The sequence below is a fragment of the Notamacropus eugenii genome, chromosome 1, assembly GCF_028372415.1.
Source record: "Notamacropus eugenii isolate mMacEug1 chromosome 1, mMacEug1.pri_v2, whole genome shotgun sequence".
Taxonomy (NCBI): Eukaryota; Metazoa; Chordata; class Mammalia; order Diprotodontia; family Macropodidae; genus Notamacropus; species Notamacropus eugenii.
The window spans coordinates 531,810,174-531,828,493 of record NC_092872.1 but is presented as its reverse complement, the minus strand read 5'-3'; the positions used below and the strand labels follow the sequence as shown (position 1 = coordinate 531,828,493).

At 40.1% G+C, this 18,320-nt stretch overlaps 1 protein-coding gene and 1 pseudogene across 1 annotated transcript in view; one reads left to right on the top strand and one right to left on the bottom strand.

Moving 5' to 3' along the window:
- LOC140529724 (nascent polypeptide-associated complex subunit alpha pseudogene) overlaps positions 1–16,431 on the bottom strand; it is a 71,039-nt pseudogene extending 54,608 nt beyond the window's left edge.
- The window catches only part of LOC140520247 (ALK tyrosine kinase receptor-like), a 505,219-nt gene that overhangs the window by 141,965 nt on the left and 344,934 nt on the right, over positions 1–18,320 (top strand). The window lies entirely within an intron of this gene.

Below are 18,320 nucleotides of genomic sequence, written 5' to 3'. Positions count from 1 at the left end.
AATTCTCAACATTCGTTGCTAATACTTTGAATTCTAACTTCTCTCCCTCCCTGAATCCCTCCCCAGCACCACTGACAAGGCAAGTGATTCAATACAGACTAAATATGAGTTGTTTTGCAAAAGACTTCCATAATAATCATGTTACATAATACTAACTATATTGCCCTCTGTCCTACCCTATCCCTGCTTATTTTTCCCCCACAATTGACCTTGTCCCTTCTTGAAAGTGTTTATTTCTAGTAACTCCCTTCTCCCATTTGCCCTCCCTTCTATCATTCCCCTCACCCCACTTGTTGCCTTCTCCCCTACTTTCCTGTGGTGTGATATAAATTTTCATATCAAATTAAGTGAACATGTTGTTCCCTCCTTCAGCCACATGTGGATAGAGTAGCTTCATTTTCCCCCTCTTCTCTTCTCCCTTTTCTCCTCCATTGAACAAGATTTTTCTTATCTCTTTTATGAGTTATAGCCTGCCCAATTCCATTTCTCCCTTTCTCTTCTCAGTGTTTTCCTCCCTCACCCCTTAATTTTTATTTTATTTTATTTTTGTGTGTGCGTGTGGATATCATCTCTTCTGATTCAACACAACCTGTACTCTCTATCTATATATGCATATGTGTGTGTGTGTATGTACAATCTCTCCATCTCCCCAAATACTGAGAAAAAATTCAAGAGTTACAAATATTTTCTTTCCATGTAGTAATGTAAACAGTTCAGCTTTAGAGAGTCTTATGATTTTTATTTCCTGTTTACCTTTTCATGCTTCTCTTGATTCTTGTCTTGGGAAGTCAAATTTTCTATACAGATCTGGTCTTTTCCTCAATATGAATAATTGAAAGTCCTCTATATCATTGAGTGACCATTTATTCCCTTGAAGTATTATACTCAGATTTGCTGGGTAGGTGATTCTTGGTTTCAAACCCAGTTCCTCTGACCTCTGAAATATCCCATTCCAAGCCCTTCGATCCCTTAATGTTGAAGCTGCCAGATCCTGTGTTATCCTGATTGTATTTCCACAGTACTCAAATTGTTTCTTTCTAGCTGCTTGCAGTATTTTCTCCTTGATCTGGGAACTCTGAAATTTGGCCACAATATTCCTAGGAGTTTCTCTGTTCGAGTCTCTTCCAGGAGGTGATTGGTGGATTCTTTTAATATTTATTTTGTCCTCTGGTTCTAGAATATCAGGGCAGTTTTCCTTGATAATTTCATGGAAGATAATGTGAGGGCTCTTTTTTTGATCGTAGCTTTCAGGTAGTCCCATAATTTTTAAATTGTTTTTCCTGGATCTATTTTCCAGGTCAGTTGTTTTTCCGATGATATGTTTCACATTATCTTCTGTTTTTTCCAACTTTTGGTTTTGTTTACTAACTGCTTGGTTTAACTCATAGTCATTCAGTTCCCTGAACTCAATTCTCTCTTTCCATGAATTATTTTGTTCAGTGAGCTTTTGGACCTTCTCTTCCATTTGGCTAATTCTGCTTTTTAAAGCGTCCTTCTCCTTTTTGGCTTTTTGGACCTCTTTTTCCAATTGAGTTAGCCTCTTTTTAAGGCTATTTTCCTCAGCATTTTTTTGGTTCTCCTTTAGTAAGCTGCTAACTTGTTTTTTAAGCTCTTCTATTGCCTGAGCCTAGTTCAAGTTCCCTTTGGAAGCCCTGGAGACAGGGGCCTTCACTTCCTCTGACATTATGCCTTCTTCCTCATCTGAAAGGATGGGGGGAGACACCTGTTCCCCAAGAAAGTAACCTTCTATGGTCTTATTTTTTTCCCTTTTTTGGGCATTTTCTCAGCCAATTACCTGACTTTTGAGTTTCGTCTCCACAACCACCTGGCCTCCAGTTCCATCAAACCAGCACTGGGGGCTGAGATTCACATAAGCTGATCCAAACCCTCAGGGGCTTTAGGCAGAGGCAGGGCTGCTATTCAGTGTGAGATTAAGATCAGCTGCTCAGATGGGGGCAGGGCTGCCACACAGGGCTCAGTTCTCTCAGGGGGTATACAATGAGACCTTCAACAATGGATGCAGGCTACTCCCTGCTTTAGGAGCCCCTTCTGTTGCTGCCTGCACTGCTGCCACTGGAGGAGGCCCGTTATGGGGACACCCTGCTCCCTTCTCAGCCAGCTGAAAAGACCCTCTCACTGACCTTTGGCACCTGTGGGTTGAGGGATCAGCACTTCCACTGGAGATTCTGTCCCTGAAGCCTGCTTGGATCTGCTCTTCTCAGTGCTGCATGGCCACAGCTGGGCTGGGCTGAGCTCTGCTCCATGTCTGGTGCAACAAATCTTTCTCATCAGTCTTTCAGGTCACTCTGGGCTAGAAATCTCCTCCACTCTGTTGTTCTGTGGCTTCTGCTGCTCTAGAATTAGTTGAGAGTTCTTCTTTACAGGTATTTTATGAGCTGTGGGGTAAGAGCTAGTGTATGTGTGTCTTTCTACTCTGTCATCTTTGAAAGGAGAGAGTTTTAATGAATTCTCTTTTGGACATATTGACTTGAGATGTCTCCAGGATATCCAATTCAAGATGTCCAAAAAAAAAAAAAGCAGCACTGATATGGTGACATTGGAGCAAAGAAGAGAGATTTGGGTTGGATATATAGACCCTGGAGTCATCTGCATAAAGATTAATAATTGAACTCTTAGGAGCTGGTGAGACAGCAGATGAGATAGTATAAATGAGGAAGAAAAGAGAGCCGAGGACAACCTGAGGAAACAGCTGTGGTTCATGGGCAAAATCTGGATGAAGATCCAGAGAAGGAGACTAGGTTAGGTAAGTAGAACTAGGAGAAAGTAGTGTTATGAAAACCAAGAGAACACTATCCAAAGACAGAGAGTGATCATCAGTGTCATAGGATACAAAGAAGTGAAAAAGGATAGGGATAGAGTGTGGGGAAAAAATTATATTTCTTTAATTTTCTATATATCATAACCCACCTTCTGTCTTTACTCATTTTGTAGAAAAATCTCATGAAATTTGAATTCATAACTTTTGATATGTAATGACACTCTTCCAGGCCGTAGTAGTAGTAGAATTTTCTACTTAGCTTTATAATCTTTCAACTTAACAATAATATGCTGGATGAGTTAAATTTGAGTATCTTCCTTGTCGGCATTCTAAGAATTCTGTTTTTCATTTGTCCCACATTTTCCATTTCTTTTGGCAAACTTATTTGTACAATTTACTCAAGTACAATGGTCAAATTATTATCTTCCCCATAGTTCTCCACTCATAGCCCTTTGTCATCTTGACTGCCGTCCTTTAAATACCTTATCTACACCTTCCCTAAATGAGAAACCTAGACTTGAGCTTAATGATCTAGATATTGCCTGACAAATGATTCTAGTACATATCTTTCACATGTATGTTTCTAAACTGTTTTATTTTGTCCTGAGATTACTTAGCTGCACCCAATTTCATCTCTTCTCTTTGTTTTGCTAATCTCATTTTGTGTATCAAGTTTTATCCTCCCACTTACTCACCCCCACCTCCTCTAGAATAGAAGCTCCTTGAGGGTAGGAACTATCTCATTTTTGAATTGGTGTCCCCAGCACCTGCCACTATATTTGTCACATAGCAGGTGCTTAACAAATAATAATTTTATTGATTGACTCATTTATTAGCCATTTTATTATTTCTTAAGATAATTCTATCTTTCTGGAGCTACTTTCTATGTAGTTTCAGCATATTTTCAATTTTCCATTTAAAGATTTTTTTTCATGAAGTTGGTCAGGGGCCTCCGCTTCTCCTTATTTCTCTACTTCACATGTTTCAACATCTTCCTCTGCTGTCCTCTCCTTATTGCCAGTCTCACAGAAGAAGGTCGTCCTTGTTCTCATCACAGCTTCTACCAATGGCCTTGATCCCATTCCCTCCTGGATCTTCTGTAGGCTTGTCCTTTTGATAATCTCATTTCTATTCATAATCTTCAATCTCTTACTGTCTGCTGAGTCTTACTCTAGGATTTACAAACATGCTCAAGTCTCTCCCATCCTTAAAAAACAATCGCAACAACAACAAAACCTTCTACACCCTCGTTTGACACTTTATTGTTGTCTTTCAGCTGTTATTTGTGCTGTCTGACTCTTGCCTATTTGGGATTTTCTTGACAAAGATGTTGGAGCAGTTTGCTATTAAGTTCTCCAGCCCATTTTACAGATGAAGAAACTAAGGCAAACAGAGTTAAGTGATTTGCTCAGGGTCACACAGCTAGTAAGTATCTGAGACTAGATTAGAACTAAGGAAAAGGAGATCTCCTGACCCCAGGCCCAGCTCTCTATCCATTATGCTACCTAACAGTCCTCTCATTTGGCCCTAAGATCTCCTTAATCACCTGTCCAGTATTCCTCCCTTTTACTGAGAGACATTGAGGAAAGGTTATCTGTATTCATTACTTTCCTTTTGTTAATCCTCTATCCCCATCTCCTTGTAATTAGGTTTTTTCATTCTACCAGGTTATCAATGCTGTTCAATTCTGTGGTCTTTTCTCAGTCCTCATCTTAATCTCTCTGTCACTTTTGATACTATTGATTGCTCCTTGATCTTAGACACTATATGGAACCATTTTTTTTTCTTATATTCACTTCATTTTAATTGTGCTGGAATTTGTACAATCCTTTGCTGTGTGCAAATACTGTCAGACTTATTTAACATGTTGGTTAGTTTTGCTGATATTTTTAAAAATATATCATTTATTTTTCAGTTCTCAGCATTCACTTCCACAAAAATTTGAAATCAAAATTTTCTCCCCATCTCTCCCCACCCCCACCTCAGGACAGCATACATCCCATCCACCCTTTCCTCCGGTCTGTCTTTCCTTCTATTGCCCCATTCTTCCCCCTCCCCTCTATTTTCCTGTAGCTCAAAATAGATTTCTACACCCCATTGCCTGCACATCTTATTTTCCAATTGCATGCTAAAACAGTTTTTAGCATTCATTATTAAAGCTTTGAGTCCATATTCTCTTCCTTCCTCACCATCCACTGTCAATGAGAAAACAAGAATTTCATTATAGGTCATACATGTGTAGCCATGCAAAATACTTCCATAGTAGTTATTCTGAGAAAGACGAATCACATTTCCTTCTGTCCTATCCTGCCCTCCATTTATTCCATTCTCTCCCTTCACCTGTCCTTGTGCAATAATATTTGCTTCTGATTATCCCTTTTCCCAATTTGCTGTCCCTTCTATTATCTTCCCCTCTCCTATCCCCTTCCCTCCTGCCTTTCTGAAGGATAAAATAGATTTCTATATCCAATTGAGTGTGTGTTATTCCCTTCTTAAGTCAAATCCCATGAGAGTAAGGCTTACTTATTCCCTTTCATTTCCCTCCTCTTCCCCTCCATTGTAAAAGCTCTTTCTTCCCTCTTTTATGTGAGATGATTTGCTACATTCTACTTTTGACTTTCTCTTACTCCTAGTACATTCCATTCAACAGCAAATTTTATTTATTAGGTATTCTCCCTTCATATTCAGCTTACCCTGTGCACTCTATGTATGTGTGTGTGTGTGTATATACACATACGCGCATATACTCATGTACATATACATACCTATACACATATAATAAACACATATATTTCCTCTAACTGCCCTAATAGTTACAAATAACATCTTTCCATGTAGGAATGTAAACAGTTCAACTTTAATGAGTTCCTTAAGTCTACTCTTTCCTGTTTACTTTTTCATGTTTCTCTTAGTTCTTGTATTTGAAAGTCAGATTTTCTATTCAGCTCTGGTCTCTTCAACAAGAATGCTTGGAAGTCCTCTATTTCATTGAAATTCCACTTTTCCCCCTGAAGTATATTACTCAGTTTTGCTGGCTAAGTGATTCTTTGTTTTAATCCTTTCTCCTTTGACCTCTGGAATGTCATATTCCAAACCCTTCAATCCCTTAGTGTAGAAGCTGTTAAATCCAGTATTATCCTGATTGTCTTTCCACAATACTTGAATTGCTTCTTTCTGTCTGCTTGCAACATTTTCTCCTTGACCTGAGAACTCTGGAATTTGGCTACAATATTCCTTGGATTTTTCTTTTCCAGTCTCTTTCAGGAAGTGATCAGTGAATTCTTTCCATTTCTATTTTACCCTCTGGTTCTAGAATATCAGGGCAGTTTTCCTTGGTTTTCTTGGAAGATGTTCTCTAGGCTCCTTTTAGGATCATGATTTTCAGGTAGACCAATAATTTTTAAATTATCTCTCCTGGATCCAGGACACTTGTTTTTATACTGAGATATTTCACGTTGTCTTCCATGTTTTCATTCTTTTGGTTTTGTTTTATAATTTCTTGGTTTCTCATAAGGTCATTAGTTTCCATCTGCTCCATTCTAATTTTTAAAGAACTATTTTCTTCAGTAAACTTTCGAACCTTCTTTTCCATTTGCCCAATTCTGCATTTTAAAACATTTTTCACCTAATTGGCTTTTTGGACCTCTTTTGCCATTTGGCTTAGTCTGTTTTTAAATGTGTTATTTTCTTCAGCACTTTTTGGGTCTCCTTTAGCAAACTGACTTGATTTTCATGATTTTCTTGTGTCTCATTTCTCTTCCCAATTTTTCCCCCACCTCTCTTACTTGATTTTCAAAATCCCTTTTGAACTCTTCCATGGCCTGAGACCACTGCATATTTTTTTTTGGAGGCTTTGGATGTAGTAACCTTGACCTTGTTGTCTTCCTCTGATTATATATTTTGCTCTTCCTCATCAGAATGGATGGAAGAAAATACCTTTTCACCAAGAGAGTAACCTTCTCTAGTCTTATTTTTCCCCCTTTTGGGGATTTTCCCAGCCAGTTACTTGATTTTTGAGTCCTTTGTGAAGGGAGGGTATACTGCCCTAGGCTTCAGAGGTTTTGTGTAGCTGTTCTCTGAGATCTCCAGGAACCTATAAGTTCTTAGATCCTCCAAGGTGGCGCAATTAAGGGAGAGGAAAATACTCCTCTCCTGGCCTGTGCTCTGGTCTGTGAGCAACCAAAAGCATTCATTTTTGCCCTGGAATTGTGAGTAGGATTCCCTATCCACAGCTACCACCAGCTCTGCTACTGCAGTGCTCCTCCTCGCACCAGGATTGCCACTCAGGACTGAGACCCAGATCAGGTGCTTGATTCCCCCAGGGTCTTTAGGTTGAAGGCTCCAAAAGTAGAGGCTACTGTAGCAGTGACTACTGCCACACTGGGGCCAGGGCTGGGGCTGGACCTGCTCCTTTCTCACTCATGTGAAAGATCTTTTTCACTGACCTTTGAAGCTGTCTTTGGCATTTGTGGGTTGAGAAATCTGGAAATGGCAATGGCTACCTCTGATTCAACACCCTGAAGACTGCTTCAGTCCTGTCCGTGCTGTGTGGTCCATGATGGGCTGTAATTTGCTCTGCTATGAGCCTGGTGTGGCAGACCTTTCCTGTTGACCTTCCAAGTTTTCTTGGGCTGGAAAACTATTTCACTTGGTCATTTTGTAGCTTCTGCTGCTCTCAAATTTGTTTAGAGTAATTTTTTACAGGTATTTTATGGGCTATGGGGGGAGAACTAGAGAAGGTCCATCCTTCTACTCCATCCTCTCCCCCCACCCCACCCCAAAACCATTGTTCTTTCTGGTATAGTGGGTAGAGTGCTGGACCTGGGGTGGGGAAGATCAGAGTTCAAATCCAGCCTCAAATACTTATTAGCTGTGTGACCCTAGAGAAGGCATTTAACTTCCCTCTGCCTCAGTTTCCTTCTCCACAAAAATGGGGATAATAATAGCACCCATCTCTCAGGGTTGTTCTAAGAATGAAGTGAGATAATATTTGTAAAGAGTTTAGCATAGTGCCTGGCACATAATAGGTAATTAATAAATGCTTATTTCCTTCTTATATATTTATCCATATCTGTATTGTTTGCAGCCTCAAGCTTCTTGAGGGCAGGAACTGTTTGAGTTTTGTCTTTATATACATAGTGCATAGCGCATAGGAGCTACTGAATACATATTAACTGAATTATAGCTATTTTTAAAAATTCTCTTGAGGATTTCTGGTGGGTTTGCTTCTACTGACTTTTAGGTTCTGTTGTTTTAATCTTGGAGGGATGTATTGAGTTGTTTGGTTTCCTTTTGTCTCTCTACTCTCCTACTTCCCCAAATATTTCCTACTGATTTTCTAGTATGCTCATTTTTAATTCTTTCTTACAAATTGACTAAAGAGTCTGATTCTCTTCAGATTAAGGGGATTCTTGCAAGCAAGCATATGGAAAGAGGCAAGTTCAGCAACAGAGTACAATGGAGAAAGCATCAACCCAGGAAAGCAACATTAACCTGTTTTTTTGGCCTGGCTTTTCCACTTAATACCAGTTTGACCCTGGGCAAGTCTTTTTCCTCCTCTGTATCTTATTTTTCTGATCTTTATAATAATCAATGGAACTAAATGATTTCTTAGGTCCTGGAGGTCTAACATCATGTAGTTGCTATGTCTTTATGCCAAAGGCTATGCTGCTATTGATAGCTGGAACTAAACCCCTGCCCAGCATTCCTTCTTTTATGCCACATTCCTTCTTTTTGAATGTCTTAGTCCTGACGTTTTGTTTGTGCAGAGAGACACTGGGACCTTGAGTGAGAAGGGAACTCCCACTAACAATTCACTGTAATTCAACAGCAATTAGATACCTATTGTGTATGTGCAAGTCACTCTGGAGTTGTGAGGATCAATTCTTGTACTGCATAGAAAGAACTCTGTGAACTTTAAAGTGATGTATATATGTCAGCAGTAGTATTAGTTTATTAATTACTCATTAATTATCGATAACTATAATTAATAATGTTGAGGGAGTTCAGAAGGAAATGGTCCAGGGGCAAGTCACTGTACTAATGTTATTTTATATGTAATGTTCATGGAACTACTACACAGGTAGATAAGATGATTGCTTTTTGGAACAGAATGCAAGGGTTGTGATATAGGCAGCTGGGTGGTTAGTGGATAGAGTATTGTTCTTGGAATCAGGGAGACTTGAGTTCAAATCCTATCTCAGACACTTACTAATTATATGACCCTGGGCAAGACAATTAACTTTTCTCAGTCTCAGTTGCCTCATCTATAAAATGAGGATAATAACACTTATTTCACAGGTCTATTGTGGAGGTGAAAGGAGATAAGTCATGTAAAAAGCTTTGTAAGTCTTATACCACTATAGAAATATTAGCTATTATACAAGCTCTTACGGGGCAGCTAGGTGGCACAATGGATACAGTGCCAGGCCTGGAGTCAGGAGAATCTGAGTTCAGACATTTACTAGCTGTGTGACCCTGGACAAGTCACTTACCCCCTGCTTGCTTCAGTTTCTTCATCTCTAAAATGAACTGGAGAAAGAAATCGCAAACCACTCCAGTATCTTTGTCAAGAAAACCCCAAATGAGGTCATGAAGAATTGAACAGCAACATAAGCTCATATAAGCATGTGCACACACACACACATGAGAGAGAGAGGGAGGTTGTGAGTGTCTGATATGGCTACATCTATGAAAAATCTTGTTCTTCAGTTTTTATTGCCCGATGTTATGTCCAGGTGCTGGACAAAAGTTTTGTTCATATTGAAGCACTAGTTCCCGTATAGTTTATTTGTTGAATTCTCAAGGGTAATTGGAGGTTTTATTGACAGTACTGGGATCTGTGTTCAGTTTACAAGGTAATGAGAGCTTCAAGTGTGCAGCTCTGGCCACTTGACCATGTCTTTCTAGGTTATCCATCAGGTACTAAATTCTTGCAACCTATAATGTATTGCACAGTTTCTATCATTTTGGCATGTAAAAGATAGCCTTTCCTGTAATATCTGGCAGCAGTGAGCCCCTCTTATATCACTATCTTAAACCCCATCCATATCTTTAAGCAAATCTTCATGATTCAATAATTTGTTCAATATTCCTTTCTAGTGTATTGATTGAGTTCAAGTCATAGAGTCAAGTTAACAAACATTTAAGGACTGTGCTAAGCTGTAGTGATAGTGAAAAAAGGCAAAAAACAGTCTTTGCCTTCAAAGAGCTTACAAACTAATGGCGGTGAGGGGCAACCCTCAAACAGCTATGTACAAAAAAGATAGATACAGGATAAATTGGAGATATTCACAGAGGGAAAGGCAGTAACTGAATTGAAGTAAGGAGGTAAAGGTGAGGAGAGTCAGGAGATAGATGTCTCACATGAGTAACAACAAGGAGGCCAGCATCAGTGGCTCCTAGAGTACTTGGAGAGGGATAAGATGTAAAAAAGACTGGAAAGACAGGAAGAGGCCAATGTATGAAGGGGTTTAGAAGCAAAACAGATTTGTGTTCCCTCCTGGAAGTAATAGGGAGCTACTGGAGAATTATAGAGAGAGGGAGGGAGGGTGATATGGACAGACCTATACCATAAGGAGATCACTTTGATGGTTGAATGGAGAATGGACTGGAGTGGAGAGAGATGTGGGTAGTAAGACCAAGAAAAAGGCTAATGGAATAAGCCAAGTGTGAGGTAATGAGAGGTAGCTAGATAGCACAATAGATAGAGTACAAGGGCTGGGGTTAGGAAGATTCATCTTTCTGAGTTCAAATCTGGTCTCAGACACTTACTAGCTATGTAACCCTAGGCAAGTCACTTAACCCTGTTTGCCTCAGTTTCCTTATCTGTAAAAATGAGTTGGTAAAGGAAATGGCAAATCATCCAGTGTCTTTGCCAAGAAAAGCCCAAAAGGGGTCATGAAGAGTTGGAAACAAATGAAAAATGGCTCAACGACAACAATAATGAGGTAATGAGGGCTTGCATGAGAGTGATGGTAGAGAAGAAAATAGGGTATCTATTAAAGATGTTTTGAAAGAAGAATTAACAATATTTGGCAACAGTCTGGATATAAAGGAGGGGTGAAAGTGAGGAATCTAGGATGAAGCCTATTTTGGTCTCTTGGATGACTAGGAACACAGTGTTTCTCTCAACAAAGAAGTTAGCAAAAGGAGAATTTTGGGGCAAAAGTAATGAGTTTAGTTTTGAACATAATGAGTTTAAGGTATCTACAGGATATCCAATTGGGGATATTCATTAGGCAACTGGAGATGTGAAAATGGAGATCAGAAGAAAGGTTGGGGCTGGATAAATAGATCAGAGCATCATCTCCATAGAGTTGATAATTGAATTGATGGAAACTAATGAGATCAAGTGAAATAGGATCGAGGGGAATGAGATGATGACCTATGACAGAGCCTTGGGGGCCACCTACAGTTAGTGGATTTGGCCTGGTGGAAGATTCAGAAAAGGAAACTAAGAAGTGGTCAGACAAGTAGGAGGAGAGCTTCCTAGAAAGAGAGAGTGGTGTCATGAAAACCAAGAGAGAAGAGTATATCAAGGAGAAGAGGATGATGAGTAGTGGCAAAATGTGCCAAGAGGTCAAAAAGGGTGAAGATTGAGAAAAGATAATGTATGGTAATCAAGAGACTCTTCTTGGTTTCATTAGATTAAATTTAAATAAATAAAGTGAATAATAATTAAATAAAAAATTAAATTAGATGTTTAAATTAACACTTTAATAAATAATAAAATTTAATTTAATTAGTCTAGTGATGTTTAACTATTGTCAGCCTTATGAAATATTGTTTGTTCCGTAAGGTGTTTGTTCTAGAAAAATTTATGTAAAGTTTTAGTCTGTCTATTATGTCTCCAAGAATATCATTCATTTCTCTCCCTGATTTTTTATGAAGGGGAATGGCTAGTCTTTCTATAGAACTGAAGTGATAAGCCCTAGATTTTGTTCACATTGTATGGGTTGAGGAGAAACTTTCTCAGTCCACAGTCATCCAGTTTACTTTTCCAGAAAAATAAACAGGTTTTAAAGACTGGCATTGCAAATAATCCATGGCTTTAAATGTGTTCTTTCCTTTGAAGTTTGACTTTGGGATGCCAGCAAGTCTCTTGACATACATAAGCCCCTGCCTTCTCATCACTCTTATTACTACTACAATGCAAAAGGGACAGCTCCTACCCTCAAGGACCTTGCATTCTACTGGAAGATCCCTAAACTATGGGATTTGGTTAAGGCTTCCAACATGAATTATAAGGTGGAGAAATGCCAGAGCCCTGAACTGAGTATCAGTCAAGGCCACCTGTACCTGATTAGCTGCTTCTTTCGTACCCAGATTTACATGAGCACTGTGAAATCCACTTATCTTCAGAGAGTATGAGCACATTTCTTATGTGAGTTAATCAATTTGCTACATTTTTCACACTCTATCAGCAGATTATTCCAAAGAAATCACTGTCCCTGACTTGTATCTGTGCACTGTATATCAAATCATAGAAATATAGATTTGAAAGGGATTTAAAGTGATCCTTTGGTCCAAGCATAGGACCTAAGCCAGATCAGCCAAGGAAATTTTTTTCTTAAAAGTTCTTGCTTATGATTTCTTAAATTAATTCAACATATTTACTCAGAAGTTCTTGATTCTTCCCTTCTAGTTCAATGGAGGAAAAACATATAACATGTGCAGGCAGAGAAGAGAAAGTTTTCTGCCTCCTTCTCCTATTCTCTGCTTAACCCAGGCTTATATCCCCTTCAGGCAAAGGTGGTACAGTTTGTAATAGTGAGAGGTGACACAGCATAATGCAAGCAGAATTGAACTGAGAGTCCCCAAGATCTGTATTCCAGTTCTAGCTTTGCCATTTATTAGTGACTTTGGACAAACCAGACTAATAGTCTTGGCCTCAGTTTCCTTGCTGTGAAATGAAGCGGTTGTACTATGTGATCTATAATGATCTACAGGTTCTGATTCTAGAGTGTGCTCAGCTGATAGCTGGCAACCTCTACACCTGCCTATTAGACAAGTTCTTCAGCAGTTTGGGGCTTGTCAAGCACTTGTCATAGCTGAGATGTAGCAGGGGCTGGATGTTTGCACTGGATGCCATGTGATTGGCTACCACTGAGCCCACATCTTAGCAGCCTTGTTCCAGAGTGTAGCAGAGAGATATTCTCTGGCCCCACAATATGTCATTTTATGGAGGGCTTCTTTTTGACTGCTTCTTATGAACTTACTACCCATAGTTTCACTCGACCTGTTGAGGTTGTGGAATACTTAACACCCTGCTTGGCACACCGCAGCATTCAGTGGGTACTTGTTGATGGGTTAGGTTTAAGTATCTTTCCAATTTTTTTTTCTAAGCTATTTTAATCCAGTGGCAGCATGGTATCATAGGCAGAGGGCCAACATCAGTGTCACAAAAACCCTTGGTAAGTTCCCAAAGAAGTACTGGAATTGAAGAATACCTCAAAAGAGATCAAGCTGCATAAGCTAACTTGGTGCATTTTTTTTATCCACAGGGCAAAGAAAAGAGATAGTAGAATAAAAATACTCATTTCAAAGTAAAATTATAATATCCACTGAAAATAATTTGTATTTAAAGCTCATTTGCATAGCTCAGAGAAATCATAGTAAATTATAGTAAAATTCAAAATTTTTTAAAATCAATTTTAATAAACATTCATTAGACTCAGTATATATTAGACACTAAGCTTTAAAAGAGGCAAAACCAGTCCTTGCCTTCAAGGAGTGCTCAGTCATGCCTCTGACACATACTGTGTGATCCTGAGCAAATCACTTAACCTCTCAGTGATTAAGACCATAAACTCTCTAAGACCATAAATTGCAGATACTCTTCCTCCTCCTGTCTTCTCTGGCTTCCTTCAAGACTCATCTAAAATCCTGTCTTTTGCAAAGAGTCTTTCCTGGTCCTCCTGACTGCTAGTGCCTTCCCTCTGCAATTACCTCCCATTTACCCTGTATGTATCTTGCCTATTCATAGTTTTTTGCATTCTGTCTCCTTCAGTAGAACGTGAGCTCTTCAAGAGAGAGATTGTGCTTTTGCTTTCCTATGTACCCTCGGTACTTAGTAGGTGCTTGATAAATTCTTGCAAACTGCCAGAGGAAAGTGTTCTCTCTGGGAGTTTTCCAGAGAAAACCACAGACCTAACCCTCCCCTACTTTCCTCATGTTCCCAAATGATCCTCATTGAATCCTTGAGCTAAAAGGAAACTAAGAGATTACTAGCTATTTGACCTCCTTACACTGATGAGGACATGGAAGTCTTGGCAGAAATTATGAGTGAATCAATGATAAAACTGGTTCTGAAATCCAGGTCTCTTGACTCCCCGTACAATGCCTTTTCCATTGTGCTGCATCCCCAGGATCCTTGTAACCCAGTTATATAGAATGGTGCAGTAGAAAGGTTTCTGAATTTTGAATCAAATGACCTGGGTTTAAATCCTGGCTCTACTACTTACTCCCATGTGATTTTGGGCACATTCATTCAAACTCTCTGGGCTTCAGTTTCCTTATCTGTGTAAAAGATGATTGAGTCAGATGATATCTCAGGTCCCTTCTTCCTCTAAGTCTATGTTCCTATGATTCTGTGATCTTCATCACCAAAAACCCAGAATGCCTTTCAGAAAGCAGAGCCAGAAGTAGATAGGTCTGGGGACTCTTTGGAGTCCCATGGATCTCCTGAGTTTACGCTATTATGGAGAGGTCCAATTGTTGTTCACTTGATTGGCTATTGGCTAATTGCTTTCTGTGATCGCCTGATCTGGGCTTCATAGCTATGGTCATAGACGTGGAGTCAGACGTGGAGACTCAGACGCAGAGGTCGAAGGCATGTTGGGGATTGTTACCAAGCTCTTTCGCTGCATTCTCAAATGAGAGATATGTATTCTATCACTATCATTTCATAGATGAGTTAATTACAACAGTTGCTCTGGAGTTCTCTTTTCCATATTTCTGCAAAATAGACAAAGGGGCATGACACGAGCCAGAGAGGCAATAAAGAAAGTGCTCCTAGAAGGAAGAGCCTCCACCCCTCCCCCAAAGCTAAATATCCTCATGGAATGAACCAGATCTGTGCCAGAGACACAGCCTCAGTTCCTTATGGGGGAGGAGATCTTTCAGGCATATTATTCTTATTTAAAACTCCCATGTCCTTGGATTCATTTAAGATCCTATATAAAGTTTATGTTGCTCCTGTCTCATCAATAAGGGACTCACCGTGTTGTTGATTGCGTGGCAAGATCCCTGGAAAGACATTAGGACGTAGGAAAGGCAAGTGATTATGGATGGGGCTAAATTATTTACTTCATCAAAGTGTCTGGGGGCTTTATCATGCGGCCCTGTCATGGGAAGCTGTACATAAAGATAAATAATGGTCCCTTTAACTCGGGGAATCGGAAAGGTCATTTGGGCCGTGGCAGACATATAAAGTTGTGTTTGCCACATCCATCAATATGCAATTGTATATGGATGTAATACGCTGTGTGTATGCAATGCAAGCATGGCCATCCTCTTCCACTTTGTATTCTGGTCACACTGGGGCTGCTCTGTACAGTGCTACCCTGCAGTCTTCTGGAAGATTGGGTCCCATTTTTACCCTGTCTTAATATGACTCCTTGCCCCTGTCCCCAGCCCACTGTGGTAGACCATTCAATAGGAGGACTTTCCTAATGCTCTCATCGGTTAGTGCCTTTCTCCTGCTACCATACTGTACCTATTTTGAATGTAGCTGTAGATTTACTTATTGTCTCAGACAGAATGTGCCTTCCTGAGGGCAGGGACACTCTCAGGGGCTCTTTTGTCCAGTTTCCTCAGTAATTAGCTTAGTACCTGGTATAGGCTGTTAATAAATGTTTGTTGATCGACTAAAGAGCAGAAACATGAGATATAAAGGTGTGCCACCTTGAGACTTCAGCAGAGCTGAAGGTTGGAATGGACAAAAACAGACTGAAATGCAAAGGGGAAATGCTTTTAGATATAAAAGTAGACAGCTCTTCTTGTCTTAAGAGTTTCAGACTTAACTACCTCAAGCTGTATTTGAAGAAATAGTGAAATAGTGAACTCGCTACAGTGCACAGACTGCTTCAGTAATGTTATCCTGAGCCATACAATAGGATAAGATCTCAGCCGGAAACTGAGAAGTGTAACTGGGTGATCACTATAAGAGAAGGTAGAGTCCCTCTCTGAGGATACTTGGTCTATACTGGAAAGAGTCATCAAATAGGAAAAGCCAGAGTTTTCTCACTGACAAAGATCAGAGCTAAGGTCCTGGGGAATCAGAGAGAAGTATCTATCATTCCTACCTCAATGGTTATTACCCTTGACTTAAAAGAAGAAATGCTCCGCTGCCAGAATACGTGGATGAGCCAAAAGCTTGAGGTGATGAAGACAGCAAGAGTAAATCCAGGGGATTCAGCAGATCTCCCCATCTAACAGAGATACCTCACCCTGGGAAGAACCCCAGGAGCTGAGTGCACTCCCTGGTCCAGTGGAGCAGCAGAATGGCCTTTCTGATCCAGCCCAGCCAGCTCTGTAGCCAATCTGATGACTGAGCCTAGCAACAGATTGGCCTCTCCAGCTAAGATCCTGCACCCTTGGAGCAGACGCCCAGCTGGGCAATCGAGCGACTCATCCATCACCAGTGCCATACTCTCCAACAAACTTGACAAAATTGCTTCAGAGAAGGAAAGGATACTGAGACCCAGCAGTTCTGGAGTTATGAGTTACCTTGGCCACACATGTTCCTGAACACATGCTTTGCAACTTCTATTCTTGCCAAGCCTTTAGAGTAAATGCCTTTGGAAAGAATTTAAGGAGTTCAGTGGATGATTGTTGAGGGGAAACACAAAAGTGGTAGCTCCTGAACTATGCTTTAGAAGGATAGGTGCCCATAGGGTGCTTTTGGAGGGGAGAGAGTATGGTGCAGTGGAAAGAGCACTGAATATGAAATCAGAGGACCTAGCTTCAAATGCCAGCACTGCCTCTGTAGGACCTTGGCCTCAGTTTCTCAACCATAAGGAGGGATTTGAGCTCAACGGCCCTAAGGTCCTTGACAGTTCTAAATCAATGATCCTATAAAAGGGTTTTGGTTGATTGATCAGTGACTTGCCAGATGCTGAGAAGGCTTGCAGCCCAGTTTGGTGTCTAGTGACAAAAACACAAGATTGAGAATCAGGAAACATGAGTCTTGCTTTTTCCTTATCTGAAGAAAGAGGGCATGATGGAAGACTAGATTATGTCTATGATCCCTTCTAGCTCTAACATTGTATGACTTAACTAGCTCCTGCCACTTAGGAGTCACTTCAAAGTTTTAGCCTTTGAATCATCAGACATGGTCCTTTATACCAAAGAGTTTCCCAGGCGAATTACAGATTCTAGGAAAAGGTCACCTTGACTCTCAGGCCTCTGCTGCTAAACTGTCCTTTCCTGAACATCTCACGGCCAGACCTTCATCACCTTCTCAAGGTACTGTTCCCCTGAGAAGTGTGCCATGGCTTAGGCTGTGGGAATCTTCATCTCAATTCATATTTCATTATTTCCTAGAATGGCAGCATAGGACTGCTACCATTCATAAGTTTCACATCAGGCTTCCAATTCTGAGTCATTGGTCATGTGCTCCAACACCTCAAGGATTGGATTCAACATGGCACTATCACAACAAACACAAACTCTGTAAAAGACTGTGTATTGAATAATCCCTAAATTCTGATCTATGTGGCTTAAATTATCTGTATAACTCAAGTCAATAAAGACCTTGTGATGAGGAAATGTAATTCGCAAGATGGGAAAAGGGCTAATGCTGAATGATCTGAGATACATCATGGAATTATAGAAATAGCAGTGGGTTTGGAACACCCCATATTTGAGTCTTAATTTGGTCAATTATTAGCTAGGTAACTGACCAAGTTATTTAAAATTTCTGGGCCAAGTTACCCGTATGTAAAATGGAGAGAAGCTCAACCACCTGTTTGTTATAAGGAAAAGAAGCACATACATATGGAAGTTATTTATTACTATTTAACATTAACCTATTCAGGAACCCCCCCCCCATCTCTCACCCCTTAAACATCATAGTATAAATACATGAAGAAGCATTTTTAAACATTTACTTTGTGTATGTTGTTCTCATTCAGTTATTTCAATCATGTCTGACTGTTGCCCCATTTGGGGTTTTCATGTCATATACTGATGAGATTGGTTTGCCAGTTCCCTCTGAAGTTCATTTTAAAAATAAGGAAACCGAGGCAAACAGGGTTAAGTGACTTGCCCAGATTCACACAGCTAGTAAGCGTCTGAGGCTGAATTTGAATCCAGGTCTTCCTGACTCCAGGCCCAGAGTGCTATCTACTGTGCCTGCCAGCTTAGAATCCTTAGCTTTTTTTTCAAAGCACAGCTTAGGTGCCATCTGTTACACAAATACTTTCTTCTTCCCTTCTGTATCAACACAGCCTCTCTATTGAACTACTTTTAAAATATTTTCTATTTCCTCATCAGAGTGCAGGTTATAACCAACCCCACTCCACCCTCCAGAGGAATG